The sequence below is a fragment of the Erinaceus europaeus genome, chromosome 18, assembly GCF_950295315.1.
Source record: "Erinaceus europaeus chromosome 18, mEriEur2.1, whole genome shotgun sequence".
Lineage (NCBI taxonomy): Eukaryota > Metazoa > Chordata > Mammalia > Eulipotyphla > Erinaceidae > Erinaceus > Erinaceus europaeus.
The window spans coordinates 59,272,434-59,294,060 of record NC_080179.1 but is presented as its reverse complement, the minus strand read 5'-3'; positions in this window follow the sequence as shown (position 1 = coordinate 59,294,060).

Genomic DNA, 21,627 nt, shown 5'->3' with positions numbered 1-21,627 from the left:
CAGTTATACACACATATGCAGACACTGTATGTGCACACACACATATATACAATAGAAAGTTATCAGCCACCACAAAATTTTAGTTAGTAACTTTTAGTTAGTAAAGCACCCCATTCTATTTGTATATTAAAATTCCCTGTTAATTGGAAAAAAAAAAAAACCTCACTGGTTCGGTATTACCTTACCATGCAGGGGGACTCAGGTTTGAGTTCTGAAACCTCTTGGAATAGTACAATACTGGGAGAAGCTCTTGGATGGTGAATCAGAACTATGGCCTCTCTAAAATAATATAATATGAAAACAGTCACCCTGAGAACAGTGAGATCATGCAGAGAAGAGGCTGTGGTGTCACTCCCTCCCACCCCACTCCCCAAGAAAAAGATTCTTATTGAAGCATTTTATGTGAAATGGATTTAAGCAGGGGTAAACAGTGCATCAAGTGGACTGGGGAGAGAGAAGAGTAGTTCTTCAAAACACTCATGCCTGAGGATCTGAGGTCCCAGATTCAATCCTCAGCTCCATCATAAGCCAGAATTTAGCAGTGGGTCTGCTTGCTCTTCCTCTCTCCCAGTCTCTGTCTCTGTGTGTGTATCTCTATCATTAAAAATAAATAGAGTCAGGCGGTGGCGCAGCGGGTTAAGCGCAGGTGGTGCAAAGCGAAGGACTGGCATAAGGATCCCGGTTGGAACTATGGTAGCATCTGCAATTTAATGTCTGCAGGACATAAAGTGAGTTAAAATGGCTAAAGAACAGGAACCAAAAAGTAGCAACAGAACAGATGAGATTAGGGATCTTAGACTGGAAGAAAGCTTGCAAGTCCATTTTAGGCAGGTTTTTGGGGCCCAAGACTACAGTAGTTTTTGTTTGGGAGCTACTGTCTTCCCTAATCCTACTCTCTAGCCCTCTTCTCTACTCCAACACCATTTTCACAACATGCATTTTGCAGTTCTTTGGCTTTGATGTCTTGGGGATGCTTCAAGATTCCCACCACTAAGTGCCTGACTCTGTCAAGCATGCTACTCTCACTCTGTTCAGGCTGTCCAAAAATATGTGCTAGCCTGTTTATGGCCTCTGACATTCCGAGAACATTGTTTCATACTCCATTGCCACATCCTAAAGCCTGTTGCAGATTAAAATTACTTTGCCTATCTCTAGCTAGTGAGAAAACATTTTTCTCTGCTTAAATCCAATGGTTTCATAATAGAGTATTAAACAGATGTTGCTTCATAACAAATTCCCTAAAACTCATTAGCTAGAAACAACAGCTTCTGTGGGGTCAGTAATTGAGGTGCTTTAGTGGGGTTTTGTGATTCTGAGTCTTTCGTAAGTCTGCCATTAAGGTTTTAGGTGGGTCTGCAGTGTCATCCTAAAACTCCAGTGGAAAAAGTAGTCTAATATCCAAGTATTCTTTAAATATATATATAATATTTTAATGTCACCAATGTTACTTCTGGGGCTTGGTAGCAGCACTATGAATCTACTGCTTTTGGAGGCTGTTTTTTCCTTTTTTAAAAATCTATTTTATCTGATAAGACAGAAAGAAATTGAGAGAGGAGGGGAGAGATTGAGAGGGAGACACCTACAGATCTGCTTCAATGCTCGTGAAGCTCTCACATGCAGGTTGGGAGTGAGGGCTGAACCTGGGTTTGTGCGAATGGTAATATGTGCACTTAACCAGGTGCACCACTGTCTGGCCCCCTAATCTCAAAGTGTATCATCTTACAAATTTAAAATGATCCTCCAAGAAACTGCTATTTACTTTTAAAAGTCAATATATATAATAATCAGCCCTAAAGTAAATCAAGATCATACAATAATTACTGTTCATCAGCTTATATTATCATAGAAAATAGGTTATGATTTTATTAAATGGCTGATGAACATAAAAACCTACAACATGGGAGTCAGTGGTAGCACAGTGGGTTAAGCGCACATGGCGTAAAGCTCAAGGGAACAGTGTAAGGATCCCGGTTCAAACCCCCAAGTCCCCACCTGCAGGGGAGTCGTTTCACAGGCGGTAAAGCAGGTCTGCAGGTGTCTATCCTTCTCTCCCCCCTCTGTCTTCCCCTCCTCTTTCCATTTCTCTCTGTCCTATCTAACAACGATGACATCTATACAACAACAATCATAACTACAACAATAAAAAACAAGGGCAACAAAAGAGAATATAAATATTTTTTAAAAACCTACAACATAGTGTTTCCCATACTTATTCAAAATAGCAACTTCATAAAAATACCATTTTATTTCTCAGATCATAATATTTAATCTTTAAATATCATTATAGTTTTTAATATAAAGTTTTAGCTAACTACATGAAGCATAAGGGCTTGTATAATCTGGCACTTCTAAATCTTTATACACAAATCTATTTTCTTGAAGAGAATTTTCCCCACACCCTTTCTGGGTCACATATAGAGAGTGCTGCCTCAATATCTTGTGTTTTTGAAGTTAGTTTTTCTGTTCCATTGCTCCATTCATTCCTAGTCTTTCAACTTTTCTAGTCCACATGCACCATGTTGTAGGGAATTTACCTTGATTCTCCACGGTAAATTTTTTTTTTAGCTCCCAGTAAGGTTCATCTCCTCTGTCTCAATACCTGCTTCCTAGAATATACCTAGCATACTTACTGAGAAGTGAAAGGTTCTCATTTGTTACACACCAAGCAAACATATCCCTTAGTACCACCATACTGTATCATGGTGAGAATTACGTACACACAGAGAGAAAGACATAGACACATGTATGTATGCATTGTTATACTGAAATGTTCTTTAAAGAAAAGGCATGTTTTGGTGATTTTTGTTTCCACAAAGATTCTTATAATAATAATAATAATGTAGAATATGCAAACACTTATCAATGACTTGAATGGCAAAAACTCCTGTAGCCATCCAGTCTGCATTTTTAAGTACAAACTATGAACCTGAAATAGTGCTAGATACTGGAATTTCCAATGTGAATAAGGACTCAAAGACAGATTTATATCCTATACCAATTTGTATGTATAATCTTAATTAGCTTCAGTTTACAGTAGAAATAACCTTTTAAAAACTTGATCCTATAACAGTGTTTTTATAGAAAAATAATTAGTGTTTGACATAATGCATACTTCAGGAATTATGCTATCAGTTAGCTATGTGTTTGGGTTTTTAGAAAATGGCAGGATAAATACCCATGTTTGAATGCATTATTGCTCCTAATTTTGCTTTTCCTATTAATGTTTTGTTTATGCCATAAAACTGGCTACAATTATTTAAATTCCTGTTTATAATAATGTATAAACCCAGACAGTTTTAGTAGGAACATTAAAATGAACTAGATGAGTATATATTCACAACAGTTGCAGTTCTCATTCTCTCTCTCTCTTTTAATACTACTGATTGATTGTATATTAGTTTGTAGTAAACTTAAAGTTGTACTCCCTTTGAAAATAGATTTTTCTCCTTTATTTCAAAATATATCATAAATTAATCATAAAACACTAAGCACATAGCAATAGAATGGAAAGCAAGTACTTTTAGACAGAGCTAAATGATACATTGGTTCCTAGAAGTCTGTCTATTGTATTGTATTGAAGCAAAATAAATACAACTTGGTTTCACCAAGTATTTCATGCCATAGTTTCTCAGAATCATTATGCCTGTGTCATAGTGAAAGAGCTGGGTGTAGAAAGCAAAGGAGATAAGATCTAAGAGATCCATCATATAGAAGAGATAGAGTGTGGGATTCTAAGTATATGCAATCCAGTGATAAATGAGGCCAAGGTGAGTGGGTAAACAAAGTAAAGACAGCTAGTGTTTACCAAGGAATAATAACATATAATAATAATAACATATATGCTATGAATACTTCCTCTGTATATGTACACAAATATACAGCAGCATAACGTACATGAAATATACATTTGGTCAGAATGTCAGAAATGGTTTGGTTACTTGACATTTTACCATAAATCTTTTTTTGTGTGTGTTTGGTAAAACTTCTATGGTAGCAAAGGACTCTGAGGAAAGAGGTAAAGGGAGACGATAGTGGGCCATTGGGGTCTTGGTGCATGATGGTAGAAAAATCCATATGTTGGGGGAGAGGTATTTATTGTATTTTATCTTAATTGTACTAGTGACAATATTGATTTACAAAATTGTAAGACAACAGGGGTACAAGTCCGCACCATCCTGACCATCAGTATTTTTTATTCCTTGCACTGGAAGCTACTATAGCAGGAGAGGTGTATTTTAGACACTTATCATGGGGAGATGAGAAGTTGTACCCATGTGTCAACAACTGTATTATAAACCATTAACCACCTCCCTCCCAAATTGCTAAAAAGTAGTATGTTGTGGCATGGAGGCACCAACCACTGTAAAACATTTGCTCATTACTGGTCTCTGGCTAGCAATCCAGGGGATTGGGTTTAAGTACTGAGGGACAAAGAGACTTTATCAGAGTTTAGTAAATAAAATAAAATATATTAACTTTATAAACTCTTTAAGGTTAGATGGAAAGAACAAATTACAGATGTCAGACCTGAAAAAGAATAAATCTATGGAAAAACATTTTTATACAACTGGATTGCATCAGTTGCCCTGTTGTAAATGAAATCTCTGCTATGTGGAAAGGATGATGGGCTTCAGTTTTGCTGATTACAGGACATTAGCACTGCCTGGTGGATTTTTTTTTTTACAGTTCAAAAGGAATTGCTGATATTTAGTTGCTAGATGTCAGAGATACTGCTAAGGCCCTACAATGCACAAGAGAATCCTTGCAACAATTAATTCATATCTCAAATGCCATAGTACTAAGATTAAGAAACACTGAATTAGGGATAAAGTAGACAAAGAAAGAAAAGGTGGATGAAAGCAGAATTGAGGTGGTGGTGTTCCAAGGTAAATAAAAAAAAAAAACAAAGAAGAATAAAGATAATGCTTTAGGAGTAAGGGTAGATAGCATAATGGTTATGCAAAAAGACTCTCATGCCTGAGACTCTGAGGTCCCAGGTTCAATCCCCCACTCTACAAAAGCCAGAGCTGTGCAATGCTCTGGTATTTCTCTCTGTGTCTTTCTCTCTCAAAAATAAAACAAATAAAATACTTTAAAAGAAAAAAAGATGGGGTTGGGTGGTGGCACACCTGGTTGAGCACACGTGTTACAGTGCAGCAAGGATCGGGTTCGAGCCCCTGGCCCCCACCTGCAGGGGGAAAGCTTCGCAAGTGGTGAAGCAGGTCTGCAGGTGTCTCTCTGTCTCTCTCCCTATCACTCTCCTTCCCTTTCAATTTCTGGAGGTCTCTATCCAAATAAATAAATAAAGATAAAAAAAATTTAAAAAAAAGAAAAAAAGATAATGCTTTAGGAAATAAAGGTTATAACTGTACTAGAAAAAAAAAAGGTGGGGTAGATAGCATAATGGTTATGTAAAGAGTCTCTCATGCCTGAGGCTCCTAAGTCCCAGGTAGGTTCAATACCCCGCAGCACCATAAGGCAGAGCTGAGCAGTGCTCTGGTGTTTCTCTGTGTGTGTGTGTCTCTCTCTGCATTTCTCTCAAAAATAAAATATAAAAAAAAAAGAGAGAAAAAATATATGGCAGTATCTAGGCATAAGAAGCTCTTAGATAACTAGCTTCCTACAGATCTAAGAGATGGCATGAGGAGATCTGAAAATTTCTCATAAACTGAGAGTGAATTGCAGAGTTTGTCTAGGAACTTGATGTAAGAAGTCACGCCAAGGAAAAGGGGATAACTCTTGCCCAAGGATAGTCAAGGGCAGGCCAAAACTTCATCTATAATGCAGAAATATCATCACCCATTCATTCTAGACCATCTCTAGAGTATAACTATAACAAAATGGACTGTGTCTTGTCTACTATGATGTTCGATTAAGACTGCTATGAAATAAGATGCCTCTTTTTATTACAATCACAACCACAGACACTCTGTGTTAAGTGTTACTCATGGAAAATGGCTTGCAGAGATCAAGTCTTATGAGTTTTAAAAGTAAGATAGAAGCAAAAAGGGAGAGAAGACAATGGAAGGAGAAAGCAGTGATATGGAGATGAACTTTCTGGTATTGCTGAAGTGTCTTGTTAGTAAGTGGCTAAGCACTTCTGAAGGTACTTGAGAAACTATACAATAACCCTGAATTTACCTGAAAGCTTCCACAGTAATTCAATTGACAGAGGCTCAGAAATTTATCAAGAAACTTTTCTCTTTTTATAGCTTTGTTATATAGGCCATTGTAACTGTGAACTATCATGTCTGTTACAGAAGTTCTGGTGTTTATTATTTCTTCGCAGGGAATAACAAGCTGTGAGAGACAGGATCTTTATTAAAACTAATTATGACTTTGTTTTATTATTTTCACTCCTAGAATTTGCAACCCTTAGTGATATGAAGATCATCTGCCAGTGGTTTACACTTCTGTTTGTTTGTTTGTTTTGTTTTGTTTTGCCTCCAGGATTGTCGCTGGGGTTCAGTGCCAACATAACAAATCCACTGCTCTTGGAGGACATTTTTTTTCCCATTTTATTGGATAGGAAAGAGAAATTGAGAAAGGAACAGAAGGAGAGAGGGAGAGAGAAAGAAAGACATATGCAGACCTGCTTTACAGGCTTGTGAAGTGTGCCCCCTGAAAGTGGGCAGCCAGGGGCTCAAACCAGATCCTTGCGCTCATACTATGTGTGTTTAACTGAGTGCACCACCCGCTGGCCCCCTAGTTTACATTTAAAAAAAATTATCTTTATTTATTTATTAGATAGAGAGTCAGAAATCAAGAGAGGATGGGGACATAGACAGGAAGAGAGACAGAGAGATGCCTGTAACACTGCTTCACCACTGGCAAAGCTTTCCCCCTGCAGGTGGGGGCTGGGGACTAGAACACGGGTCTTTGCACACTGTGATGTGCATTGAACCAGGTTCACCACCACCTGGCCCTGAGTTTACATTTTTGCAGCACCACTTCATCTTATTAGTTCTTATTCATTGTCTTTGTATCAATTTGGACATCTCTTTTACCTTCCCCCAATCTCTACATATTAGATTAAATGTTCCTCAAAAACTCCTCATAGCCTTCAGCCAGCTTACTGTAATTCTTTATTAAATTATTCATTTTCTTTAAAAACAAGGTCAATATTTATGATTTGTCAAGGTCTCTGCAATTCCTAACACAGTCATTAGTACATAAGATTTATCTTATGTTAAAGTCTCCAAAGGCAGTGACTTTTTAAAAAGCACTCAAGAAGTCTGCTGCTCAGCTTTGGTTTATGCTGGTGCTGGGGATTGAGTGTGGGATCTCTATGACCTCTGGGCCTCAGCCATCATAATCTAGTATGCAACCACTGTCTAGCTCCCTGGCCCAACAATAATGTTTAACAACTAATTCTATCCCCTCTTCAAATTCCTACATCCCAAAAGGTTTTTTCTGCCCCACATTATTGTCATTCATGAAAATATTTGTTTTTAGAGTCAATTTCAAAACATTGTAGCATCTTATGTCTCAGTGGCATAAAACAAGACTGTCATATTAAGAGTGGAAATGGTAAAGAAGTTATTTGTGTTAGAAATTCCCAAGGACAAGAAATTGGGTTGTTTCATAGAAGTAATTACTTTAGCAAATATTTAGTTGGTTTCCCTTTAAATGAAGGAAAATGTGTCATTGAAAATACCATAGATTTTAGAGGCTAGTGAAGAAGTCATGGTTTGCTGCTACTTACTAACTGGAAATAACTTATTCAAGTATATGTTCCTTATATGCAAAATGAACATAATGACATTTTCTTGTATTCTTGCTGATTATTTATGTTGACATGTGTATATGTTTTTTTAATTATTTATTTTTTAGTATCTTCATTTATTTGATAGAAACAGCCAGAAATTGAGAGAAAGTGGGAGATGGAAAGCAACAGAGATACACCTGCAGCACTGTTTCACCACTTGTGAAGTTTTCCCCTGCACGTGAAGACTGGGGGCTTGAACACAGGTCCTTGGGCATTGTAGTATGTGTGCTCAACCAGGTGTGCCACCACTTAACCCTGTTTTTTTGTTTTGTTTTGTTTTGTTTTTTTACTTAAGTTCTATAAAGGCTAAATAATCTCACTTTCCCTTATACAAATGTTAAATGTCTTTAGTCCAGCAATCTCCAGATCACTCATGAGAGAAAAGAATCACTTTATTAAATAACACCTTCTACCAAATGAAAGCATTTTTTCATTGTTATTATTCAATGTTTAGGCTTATTACTAGTGAGAGTAATAATCCAAAGTGTTTTCTACTCTCATAGACTCAGTGGTCTGTGCAACATCTACTGGATTCCAAGTAATTATTTTCCGTGTTGTTACATTACTAAAACTTTCAAATTTGTGGTGTGTTGCTTAAACATAGAAGATTATGTCAGTGAGAGTGGAAAAAATGCATACCCTCTTTACACTTGAGAAGCTGAACTGAGGGAACCAAAGTCTATCAAACCAAAGTATCAACTTCTCTATATCTCTTTGCTTAGAAAGCTAATGTCACATGGAGCGAACAGGATGGGAGTGTTGACACTGAGTTCTTTTATAATACAGCTGATGACTGAAGATGTAATTTGTCTAACTTTTAATCCCACCACACTGAATTGAAAAAGAAAAATATTATTATATATGCTCATGGAATCAGTTCTTGGACTAGAAATTACTTTAGAATATAAACAATATAAATTTTATGAATAAATTTTGTCATTATATTCCCAAACCTTCTGAAAAAAAAAAAGCACCACTCTAGTTTAATACAGCAGCTGTTTGTGATGTGTCTGTCCTTTGCCTGCCTCTACCTCTGCCTTTCTACCCGACGTTCATCTCCATTTTATATTCTACATACTGAAATACGTGTGATTCTCAAATAACCTGTGTTGCTTCACACCATGTGATCTAACCTCCTAAGCAAAGTTTATCATTTCCACCTACTATACTTGGATTTATTTATTCAGCAAATGTTTGTTAAGGGCCTTTAATGCCCCCAGATTCATCCGGAAGTCCTTGGGAAATAAAACTAAATCCATAACCTCTTCCTCAGAGGGTTTAAAAATCTTATTAAAGGAGACCTGCTGATAAAGAAATGTTGAGAGATGATGTAGTGGGTGCAACAGAAGTGAATATTGATTACAGTGGAAGGTGTGAATATTTCCAAAGGGTTAACTAGTTTGGGGAAAGGATTTGGAGAGGTGGCAATTGAACTGAGATGAAAACGGCTGGAAATTAGAAGGAGCCATGGAGGAAAAGATAAAGTTGAAAAGTGTTCTAATGTCTTAGGAAAGATACTTGGAAACACTACAAACATAATGAAATTATGTGGCAAACAGCTAAGTAGGTCTTGACTCCAAGTTCTGACCTTTCATCTTCATTTAGTCTTTTTTTGTTGTCTTTCTCTGGGGTAATATCCAAACCTAGCAATATCCTCATCTATTAAAATTAAGTGGTCATTTTCCACAGTGTCACAAAAATTAATTGAAAGCATAGAAAAATTTAAAGAACTTAGATTCTAGAAACTCTAAAGTTTTAGTTTCAGTAAAATAACAGCAACTTTGATTCTGAAATAAATATATATATAAGACTGGGGACTTACTGAGTAAAAGACAGAGAACACTGGGGATTGTAATTTTAATATTTGCTTGGATGATGATTCCTTTGATTTAGCATTTAGAGCACGATAAACCTCTTTATTTTTTAATGTTTTTTTTTGTTTGTTTTTTTGCTACAAGGGTTATTGCTGGGGCTTGGCACCTACACTACAAATTCAGTATTCAAATCCAGTTTTTTCCATTTTTCCCTTAATTTCTATTTATTATTTGATAGGTCAGAGAGAAATTTGAGAGGGGAGGGAGATAGAGAAGGATTGAGAAAGGTAGACACCTACAAACTTGCTATACCACTCATGAAGTGTTTCCCCTACAGGTGAGGGGCAAGGGCTCAAACCCAGGTCCTTGAGCACAGTGATACGTGTGCTTAACTGGGTGTGCCACCTCTTGGCCCTCAATAATGCTTTCTTAACTCCAATCTGACTTTTTTTTTTTCCCTCCTTTTTATTGGGAGATTAGTGGCTTACAGTACCTTTTCTCACCTCATCAAGATAACAGTCTGCAAACACTCTCATTCCCAAACTGGGTCCTTCATTATGTACCAGGACCTTACCTAACCCTCTATCTCTTTTATCCTTAGAGTCCTTTGCTTTGGTGCTATACAACAAACTAGCCTGCATTTTACTTTGTCTTTCCCTTTTCTGTTCTTGTTTCTTAAGTTATACCCATGGCTGAGATCATCCCACATTCATTCTTCTCTTTCCAGTTTATCTCACTTAACATTTTTCCTTCAAGCATCAGCCAAGATGAGGTGAAGATGGTGACTTCATCATTTTAACAGTTGAGGAGTATTCCATTGTGTATGTATACCACAACTTTCTTAGGCCCTCATCTGTTGTTGGACACCTAGGTTGCTTCCAGGCTTGAGCTATTACAAACTGTGCTGCCTTGAATGTAGGTGTGCAAAATTCTCTTTGGACGGGTGTGTTTGTTTCCTAAGGATACAATTCTCCAGGAGAGGAATTGCCAGGTCAGAGGATTGGTCTGTTCCTGGGCTCCTAAGAGTTCTTCAGACTACACTCTACAGGGGTTGGACCAATTTACATTCCTTCTAGCAATGTAAAAGGTTTATTTGCTCCCACAACCAATGTTTGTAGTTATTGTCTTTCTGATGTGTGCCATTTTAAATTTTATATTTGAGTTTTTAGAGGACTGGGATTGTATACTACCTAGTATAGCTTTTTAATAATGACTAGATCTTGCAAATATACATTTTTTTAAAAAAAAAAAAGCTTTATTTAAAGGGAGTGAGTGAGAGAACCAGAGCATCATTCTGGCATATACTGTGCTTGTATTCAAATTCAGCACCTCATGTTCTACCGCTGTGCCTGTGGCATCTCCCTGATCACATTTTCCCAGTTTAAGGAAGTACAATTTATATTTCTGTGGGAATATAACATAGATTAAGCATTAAAGTATGAAAGTGAAGTAGATTATATTAGATTCCAAGTAATATAATCTCTACTTTTGTAGTTGTTTTGACTATGTATTTACTTCTGATTGGACTTTGGTTCAAGTTGAAATATATGACAGTAAGAAGACAAACTGTCAGTGGCCTGGAAGGTGGTATAGTGGAAATGACTTTTGACTCTACAGCATGAGGTCCCAAGTTTAAATTCCACCATGACATGTGTTAGTGTGATGTTCTGATTCTTTCTTGTTAATCAATAAATTTTAGAAAAATAAAATAAAATGTTGCTTTATTACAGTATATGTAATAAAATAGATTTAAGCCAACTACAGTGGCAATATCCACCCACAAAATATTTTACCAATAAAGACATATTTGAATTAATGACTTAAAAACACTATACCAGGGAGTTAATTTCATAATAATTGTAAACTATAACATATATCCAAATAAGTTCTGGTAAACCTTGACATATAGTATAAAGGATATAATTTGGAGAATAAGTTGATATTTGAACTAGCATCTTTCTAAAGTCAGTTCATACAACTATATGGCAATTGTGGTCATATATTTTCATTCAACTCCATTAATGTCATCTTAATAGTGTTAGTATGTCATTGATGATATTCGTCAAAGGTAAAAACTGATTATTACAGTGACCTTGTGTGTAAATATGTATCTAGCTGCAAAAACAGGAGGAGGCAAGCAGGCCAGTCACAAGTTCAGAATCTTTCATGAGCAGCATTTCAAAGTTCTAAAAACCAAGTAATAGTTTGACTGTAATAAGTACTTATTTTTTAAAAGAAAACACAAAGCAAAACTTAGACTGGAGTTGGTATATTGTGCCAAAGTAAATGACTCTGGGGCTTGGGGCAGGGGATCAGGTCCTGGAACATGATGGTAGAGGAGGACCTAGAGTTGGGATTGAATTGTTATGTGGAAAGCTGAGAAATGTTACACATGTACAAACTACTGTATTTTACTGTCAAATGTAAATCATTAATTCCCCCCAAAAGAAATAAAAATAATAAGTACTTTTTTTTCAAGTGTATACTATGGGCTGGTGTTCTTTTCATGATGTTAAAGGTGGCAATGTATGAAATTTCAGCAGACTTTTCAAATTAAATACCTAGAGGTTATATGTTTAAGTGACATCATATTTACACTTACTCTTATTTTTTAACACCTGTTTCACTTAAAACCCAAAATGCAGTTGTAACACTTAAGACTGCATAATAACCCTCTGAGGTTGAATTTTCTTTTAAATTTTCTCTCAAAAGTTATTTGTTTGCCATCCAGGTAAACTGTGAATGATCAAACTGGCTGATAATATTTTTAATCAAAAGCAATATGTCAATTAAATAAGTGAATCTGACTTCATTTTATTGTGCTACAGATATGGCTATAGATAAAAACATTCTAAAATCATTTGAATTATAGTATGTGCATGAAGAAGATGTAATGCTTTCTAAACAAATAATTTGAAGGAATATAAAGCTTTTATAGATGTGTAAGTAAATCATTTAGAAATGTTTGTTACACTGCTTTTTTCTTCTCCTGATTTATTTCTTTTATAATATGTTCTACATTTTATAAAGATCAAAGGCATGAAAATAATACTGACTTCACAGTCTCTGAAATATTTACTGTATGTTATCTTGAGACCAAAATAACCTGATCTAATTCAAATTAGAAATTAAATAATTGAATTCTAATGAGGTTAAATGAGCTCCAGATACTGGGAAATTGAACCAGTAATGTATAATTTATTCACCCCAATTAGGATTACATGATTATATTATGAACCTAGCACTAATCCTCTTCCAGAAATAAGTTATATGAGTAAATACTGTGTAATAACATAGCAGATGCTTAATATAGAATTAAACACCTACAGTAAAAAGTGAAGAAAAAGAGATAATGATGTAGTTTAGTGTCCAAATAAACCCTTCTAAGTTCAAAACTTTTAATTACTGAGGCAGAAATTTAATTCAATAAATAGAAATAGCTATTCATCTCCAGATGCTATGTTAGTATGTTATATCCTTGGTGTGGTAGATTAAAAATGAAATGTGATTGGCATTCTACTATGATAATTGGAACCATTTCCGGTCTTTTGTTATATCTTGCCAAGCAATCAATGGAGTACATGTTAAATAAAATCCAGCCCCTTGTTAAACACACAAAACCAAAGACATGCCTCAAAATTTCATTTTTAAATTTGGTCCATAATTAATTACCACAGAACTAGTTTGAATAAGTGCATGTTAGTTTCCTTTATCTCATGAGTCACATATTTTAATAATTTGGCTACTCAGAAAAGTTTAGAATATGAATATAATTATTATAACAGATCTAAAAGTTATATTGTTCTCTATGATACAGAAATCTTTACATAAGCTTCAATTTTTTATTATTCTAATGACAAATTGATACTGATTTGGAGCAGTATAAAAATCTATTTCAAAGCAAAAATCTCTGACTAAAAAGCAAAATGTTAGATATCGTTTATTTAACCTGGTATTTTGTTTATGCATTAGCAAAAATCAGTTGCTCTAAACTGTTATCTGATAATTAGATCTTCCATTTATTAAAAATATGTGCATAGAGCAAATTATACCATCTAGGTATGCTTGGCTCCTAAGCCTTCGAGCAGGAGATTGGCAACACTATATATTATCTGTTGATGCAACTGAATTATAAAAGTTGACATAGATGATTTCTAAATTTCAGAGATTTAATATTTTATTTACAGATGTTCATACATGATACATTTGTGCTCATTGAGAAGTACATTTCTAATACTCATTTCATTTTTTTTAATTCCACATATATTTTTCATGTTATGAAAAATCAAAAATGCTTTCTAACTTTGGGTTTTCATAGTGTACAACACACAAGTCAGAGAAGTTCTCAGCTACCATTCCAGGATTTCTTTATGTTCTCATTCTTTTTTTTTTCCCTTTTGTTGCCCCTTTTTTTTTTTATTGTTGTTGTAGTTATTATTGTTGTTGTTATTGATGTCGTCGTTGTTGTTAGGACCAAGAGAAATGGAGAGAGGAGGAGAAGACAGAGAGGGAGAAAGAAAGATAGACACCTGCAGACCTGCTTCACCACCTGTGAAGCGACTCCCCTGCAGGTGGGGAGCCGGGAGCTCGAAGTGGAATCCTTATGCCAGTCCTTGTGCTTCGTGCCACATGAGCTTAACCAGCTGTGCCACCGCCCGGCTCCCTATGTTCTCATTCTTATAGTGAAAAATATGTACCTTGGTAACTTGAACCAAACATAGTTTTAAATTTTTATTTGGTTCTTAATGAAAGAAGAAAGAGAGCTAGAACATCACCCTGTCATATTTAACACTGAAATTCAAATTAAGGACCTCATGCTTACAAGTCTAGAGTTTTAACCACTAGGCATCCCCTCAGATTCCTAGCAAAAACATTTAAGTGCCAGGAATCTGTTTCTGTTGATTTTTCTATTTGTTGTTTCCCACTCTGCCTTTGTTGACATTTGTTTATCATTTAAAGTTTTCACTTCATATATATTCCTTGTCACTGCTCCTCACATAAGCTTTTCAAAGTACAAAAAAGAAATTTAACTTTATGTAGCCACATATTGAAATTTTCAGAAAGTCCATATTTTTACTAATTGAATGAAATAGGATTTAAATTATTTGAATTGCCTAAACTCAAACTGACAAGGTTCAGGGGATGGAATTCCAATATTTCATCTATATGTTTGGCAGAATCTAAGGCACTCCCATTTCTGTTTCCCCATAAAGGGTTCCTTTCTTTACTGGTAGAAAGAACATGCAGGTATTTACAAATATAATGCTGAAAGACAGAATAAATCCTTAAATCCTCCTCAACTCAAGACTGTTGAGAAAATAGCTTATGAAGGACTTAGAGCTTTGTTTCAGATACACAGCTCAATTCTACCCGATGTATTCTTTTATTCATAATGTTAAATTTTACTACCGAAATGTCAGCTGAAAGGGAGAATATTGTTTTTCTAAAGGTGAGGACACAAGAGGGAATACAAGTTTAGGTTAAAGTGCCAGCTGAAGAATTCTGCTGCTTAGCAGACTGATTAAACATTACACATAATCAAAATTACACATATGTATTGTCTCATACTCACATACAAATTCAAACATTCCCATGGTGTATTTAGATTGGATGTGTTCACGTTTGTATTTATATTAAGGCCAACCTATTTATATAAGCAAAATCTACATCTGCATCTTGATCAAATCTTCTGTTAGTATCTATATATTTTTCTCACTTATTTTTCATGAAAGTGAATGGAGAAAGTTTTAAATCATCTTTCTGTACTTGCAATTTCTCTTCAATAACTATCAATAACTTTCCATGCCTGTTTCATCTAGTCCATAATATTTTTCTCTGGAATATTTTAAAAATGAATTTCATCCTTAATGTAGATTTTTAAATTAGAATATATGTTTCTATATACTATTAATGACAAGATATCTAGTAAAAATGAAAGTTAATAACCTGAACATGTCTGATCCTGAGGTAAGAATCACTAATTGATCATTAAAAACAACATTTTGGTGCCAGATGGTGGTGTACCCAGTTGAGGGCACACATTACAGTGCGTCAGGACCTGCAGGAAGAAAGCTTCATAAGTGATGGAACAATGCTATACAGATAGCTCTCTCTCTCTCCCTCTTTCTCTCTCTCTCCAGCTGCCTCCCGTTCAGTTTTCCTGTCTTTATACAAAATAAATAAATAGAAAATAAAATAATAATAATTTCATTATTTTTATTGACATAAACTCTAGGAAGTGAGCAAATATTCAGCCTGTAAAGTAATTCTCAGTTGTTTTGAAATCAAGACCAGAAAGATCTGGCTTAAAACTGCAGACTTATGCTAATCTTAGCTTGGCCCCTTGAAATTTCTAGCAGTATCCCAGGCCCTCAGTCAGACACATCTTTGTATAATGACACCTAACATAAACTGTGAAACCAACATAGATTACTAATGTCATTCAACATGTGGTAAACCAGTAAGTTGAAGGAAATGTAAAATATTTAATCTTTCCCATCAAATTTTCTCTCAGTTCACATAAAATTTATATTAAATAAACAAAACAACATTTTAGCTCTTTAGTTTCCTGTCCTCTTTTTTTCTGTCTTTCTCTCATCTCACATCATTTCCTTTTGGTAACTTCTTCTTTTCTCTTTTTTCCCAGAATCACTTTTTTTTTTCCCTCCAGAGTTGTCTCTGGGGCTTGGTACCAGCACTATGAATCCACTGCTCATGATGGCCATTTTTTCCATCTTATTGGATAGGACAGAGATAAATTGAGAGGAGGGAGGGATAGAGAGGGAAAGGGGAGGGAGAGATAGAGAGGGAGAGCAGAAGGGGAGACAGAGAGGGAGAGAGAAAGGGGAGACAGAGAGGGAGAGAGGAATGGGAGGGAGAGAGGAAAGGGAGATACAGAAGGAGAGAGAAAGATAGATACCAGCAGACCTAATTTCACTACTTGTGAAGCAGGAGTTAGGGCTGGAGCCTAGATCCTTGCTCAAATTCTTCCACTTTATACTCTGTATGCTTAACCGGTGCACACACACACCCAACCCATCACTCTGTATCCCAAGACAAGGATATAAGATGTAGATAATTACTTGACTCTACCTTATAAAGACTGAGTTTTTGTTTGTTTTTTCTTTGTAGAGAATGTTTGTACTTTTAAAGACTATTTATTATACCTTATATTTCCCTGACCGATTCCTCAAGTTTCTGAGCTCTCCTCACATATAAATGCTTACTGGGATCTTCTTACCTTTTCAAGACCAAGGTTTAAGAAAACTTCAGGCTATTTCTTTAGCTATGGTGACTTATCTCTAGTCACTGGAAAACATTCACCACCATCTTGACTGTGATCTGAATGGATCACTCTGAGAGCTGTAATTGTATTTCCTATAGTGTGAGACACTGTAGATTTTTCCAGAAACATCAGATAGGCCTATTAGATTAGGTGAAATGGGGATCAATATTCAGTGAACTCCACTTGAGCATTAAAAGGGAGCCCGACCCACCTAATCCTTCTCCATCAACAGATGTCTTAGGAATAGTTTATCCAAGCTCTGTTCTGCAACCCCAAATCTTGAACTACTCCTTAGTAAGCCCCTCTTTGTTTTTCTTAGTAGATCCTTATGTTGGCATAGGGTTCTTACATACATATGTGTATGTGTGTGTGTGTGTGTGTGTGTGTGTACACAATTTTGTGCTTGGTCAAGTTATTTTAAGAATTATTTAGCAGACTCAGCAAATGTTTATATTAAAAAAAAAAACAAGAATTATTTAGGGCCAATATGACAAAGCAGGCACCTTTCTCAAGCGAACTGTCTTGCTCTCTCTTTGTTTCTTACCCTCTATAAAAAAAGAAAAAAGGAAAAACTATATCTTAATAATATAGTTGAGAGTTTAAAATTTGATTTATGTATCAATAAATTATTATCTGGAGGCGAGGTTCAATACTTTATATTTTATATTATATCCATTTTACATGCAAGCATTAGAAAAATCTGTTTACAAAAAAATCAGTCATAGAAAATAAGATTCAGGGGAGTCGGATGGTTGCGCAGCAGGTTAAGCGCATGTAGCACAAAGCCAAGGACTGGCATAGGGATCCCGGTTCCAGCCCCCCCACACTCCCCTCCTACAGGGGAGTCTCTTCGCAGGTATCTTTCTCTCCCCTCTCTGTCTTCCCCCCTCTCTCCATTTCTCTCTTTCCTATCCAACAATGACAACATCAATAACAACAACAATAAAACAACAAGGGCAACAAAAGTGAAAAATAAATAAATATCAAAAAAAATTTTTTAAAGAAAAAGAAAATAAGATTCAAACATCTTACCTCATATCACCTCTCTCAGGTGGTCCCAAATCCATGGTTAGCAGGTACACTCTGTACTAGATTGTTTTGGGTTTGTTTTGTTTTTGTCTATATATGTACTTTATTTTTCCCTTCATAGCACTATTTATTTCCCTTTCTTTTAATTACAGTACAATACAGAGCACACTTCTGAGCAAACACTTGAGATACTGTAACCATATTATAATTATAGGAAGGTTACGTTAAACTATCAAACCCACGACTACTACATTATGTACATTTACCAGGACATTATTCCAAAAAATTCAGTGGGGAACAGTTCCTCGTTTATTTACAAATTTGGTTATCAGACAAGTTTTCAGGAATGGGACCCTGTCACTGAGTGAAGTTGACCTGTGCATATAGATACACATATATGCACACACATATATAAATTTCTTAATCCTGGAGTGTCCATCTTAACTTTGACAAGAAAGAGAGGGTGCATAGAATTAAACATATTTGATTATTTGATTACACTATTCATAGGTTTACAGCATAGTATGAATAGAAATCAATTTTCAAACTCCTGTGTAGAGAAAAATCAGTCTTTCATTATTTAACTAACATGGATGAATAGGGGGGAGATTTGGGGGAAAAGAAATACATATGATGCAAGAAGTATATAATTTGTTATTTCTAGGCTCAAATGCCCCATGAGTCAGAATTGTGTAGCTTCAGAGTATGTACATGGCTAAGTCCTGCTGTGTTTGAAATTAACTACATTAAGCAAACACTTGGTGGGATTAGTCAAACTGATTAGGTTCAGGTTGTTGGATTAGTATATTCATTTATGTCTATACTCTTATGAAGCAATAATTTCAATAACTATATTATCTAGCATTTGTATAAAGCTTACCAATATTGAAATGTAATGGATGGGGGGGAGTAATATGCGTAAGTTCACAATCTGTGGAAATACTGCCAATATCTCACTCTCCATTGGAGACAGTCACTGATAATTTCCAGTGCACTGAATAGAAAAGCTGTGATCATAGTTGTATTCTGCCAAGAGCAATGGGACTGTTAGTCGTTTTAAATGGATGAACTTAAAAATAAATTAAGCAAAATAATGACTTCTTCCCTAGCTTCTCAGGAGTTCCAAAGTATTCATTTTCAATGATGCTTGATAGAATCTTACTCTATCTTCTTCAAAAGGTTCTAAATCTACTGAAATGCCAATAAAATTAATCTTTTTTTTTTAAATTGAAATCCCTTTGGTCTTTGAGTCAACTCTTCTTATGTGAGATACTGACTTAATTTACCTAGTTACCTGTCAAATTTATATATTCCTTTGTCCCTCAAGGTATAAATTAGTGATGGGAGATTAAAAAAGTAGAAAAGATGATGAAAGAATGAGTTTAGTTTCTTCAAAGTAAAACATCACTTCCAGATTTGATTCTACTTGGATGACTGCAAATTTGGGTACCTCAGAACTGAAAGATTAAACAACTAACAGAAGGACTATCAGAAAAGTGTTATTTCTTTCTTTTTTTCTTTTATTTAAAAAAGGATTAATCAACAAAACCATAGGGTAGGAGGGGTACAACTCCACACAGTTCCCACCACCCAATCTCCATATCCCATCCCCTCCCCTGATAGCTTTCCCATTCTCTATCCCTCTGGGAGCATGGACCCAGGGTCATTGTGGGTTGCAGAAGGTAGAAGGTCTGGATTCTGTAATTGCTTCCCCGCTGAACATGGGTGTTGACTGGTTGGTCCATACTCCCAGTCTGCCTCTCTCTTTCCCTAGTAGGGTGAGTCTCTGGGGAAGCGGAGCTCCAGGACACATTGGTGGGGTCTTCAATCTAGGGAAGCCTGGCCAGCATCCTGATGGCATCTGAAACCTGGTGACTGAAAAGAGAGTTAACATAGGAAGCCATACAAATTGTTGAGCAATCATGGACCCAAAGCTTGGAATAGTGGAGAGGAAGTGTTAGGTAGGTACTCACTGCAAACTCCAGTGTACTTCTGCTTTCAGGTATATATTTTGCAGTAGTTTATAGATACGTGTGAAGATATGCTCTCTCTCACAGAAACTGGTGTATATCTAGGTTTTGGGACTTTGTTAGAAAGTGAACCACCTGAGATGGAATTAGAGTATACTATGAAAGGAAAGGTCTTACCCGAGTAATGAAGCTGAAGGGTTGTCATTCCACATGTGAAGTCTCTGGACACAGTCTGAAGTGAAGCATGTTGATCCCACTCATCATTCAACAGAAGTTGACTAAGAAGATCTGAAAGGGAAACTAAAAGCAGGACCTGACCAAATTGTAAGTAAGGCACCAAAGTAAAAACCCTGTGGTGAGGGGTAGACATGCAGCTTCCTGGGACAGTGGGGGGTGGGAGTGGGTGGGAGGGATGGGTCACAGTCTTTTGGTGGTGGGAATGGTGTTGATGTACACTCCTAGCAAAATGTAGACATATAAATCAGTAGTTAATTAATATGAGAGGGGGAAAATCAATTGTATGTCTCAAAGTTTTTCAAAACACAAACTGAATCTTTTTAATATATAGGCTGTGTATTTGATATGCGGACTCTCTCAAAAGCCTAGACCAAGTAGATCAGAAGCATCCAATGGCACAGCTATATACAAGATACTGGGTACTGTACAGCAAACCATAACAAAAGGACTTTTCAAAGTTAACCCAATTAACAAATAATGTGATGATAACATTAACTATCGATTGTCTTTTTGAACCCTAAGACAGCAGGAACATCACATCTCCACTATAGAGCCCCTACTTCCCCCAGTCCTGGAACCCTTGGATAGGGCCCACTTTCCCGTATGCCTCTCCCAATCCATATCAAATAATATTGCATCTGCCGATCACAACCTAACCAACGCAACGATTGCCACCTCAACATGCTTCACTTTAGAAAAGTGTTATTTCAAAGGTAGATGTGGCAGAAAGCAACTCCTGACTATTCTGGAAAAATAACTCAGCTTAGTCTATATTTAGACAGCAGAACAATATAGTAAGCAGAGCTCTGGAGGGTAGTCAGTGTTCCTCTTAGAGATAATGTCTACAGCAGGGAGGTGAATCTATGGTTAAAACACATGCCTTGTTTTTGTTAGAGCCTGTGTTTGTTGCCTAGCAGTAGGTATAAACGAGAAGTGACCCTCTGGTGTTTCTCTTGGAAAATAAATAAATGAATATTTTTCAAAAATGGAGTGCTAGGTGGTAACATACTCTGTAGGGTGTAATGTACGTGTTACTGTATGCAAGGAACTGGGTTTAAGCCCCAGGTCACTACATGAGAGTGGCTCCAAAGGGAAAACTTCATAAGCAGTGGAGCAGTAATGTGGTTTCTCTCATCCTCTCTACCCCTCTGACTCTGTCTCACTGTCTATTAAGAAGAAGAAGAAAAAAAAAAAACACTAGTGATTTCATTTATATTACTATATATTTTTTCTTCTGGAATGCTAAATTCTTTGATTTTTTTTTTGTTCACTGTCTGAATTTCTATTTGCATATGTGCTTTCTGAGGGTAGGAAATAATACATTTTTATAACTATGCTTTCCTCAGTATTTGCAGAACAAGCTGCTTAATAAAATGGTTGTTGAGATTACATTTTGTGACTAAGGTCAACTGTACTTGATTTCTTCATGATTCATCATCACTGATCCTCTGCAGAGTAAAGCTGTGTTCTCTGTGCATAGTGTTGTTGAATGAGTCATGCAACTTCCCATATGATCTGGTTTTG